We start from the raw sequence: 324 nt of genomic DNA on the forward strand, positions 1-324 counted from the left end.
CTTATTCCATCGTTTATATCATCTACATTTCAGATCCACATCAAGAATGCTTCTAACTCTTCCTCTCTTAATCCACATCTGTCTTAAAGTCCACATTCTTTTGGATTTTTGTATTTCTCGCTCTGACTCTACCTTTCATCATCTCGGTTTCTCTTTCGTTTTCGTCTGTTATATATATCCTACATTTCTCTCTCGTTATCCGCTTATTTATCACTAATTCCACTTCGCAGGTGTTCAGTTCCCGCAACACACAAACACTCCAAATTAACTACTTTCAGTTAACTTTCCTTTTGTATTTCATTCCTCTGAGATCATTTGTCTTGA

The sequence above is a fragment of the Penaeus monodon genome, chromosome 33, assembly GCF_015228065.2.
Source record: "Penaeus monodon isolate SGIC_2016 chromosome 33, NSTDA_Pmon_1, whole genome shotgun sequence".
Lineage (NCBI taxonomy): Eukaryota > Metazoa > Arthropoda > Malacostraca > Decapoda > Penaeidae > Penaeus > Penaeus monodon.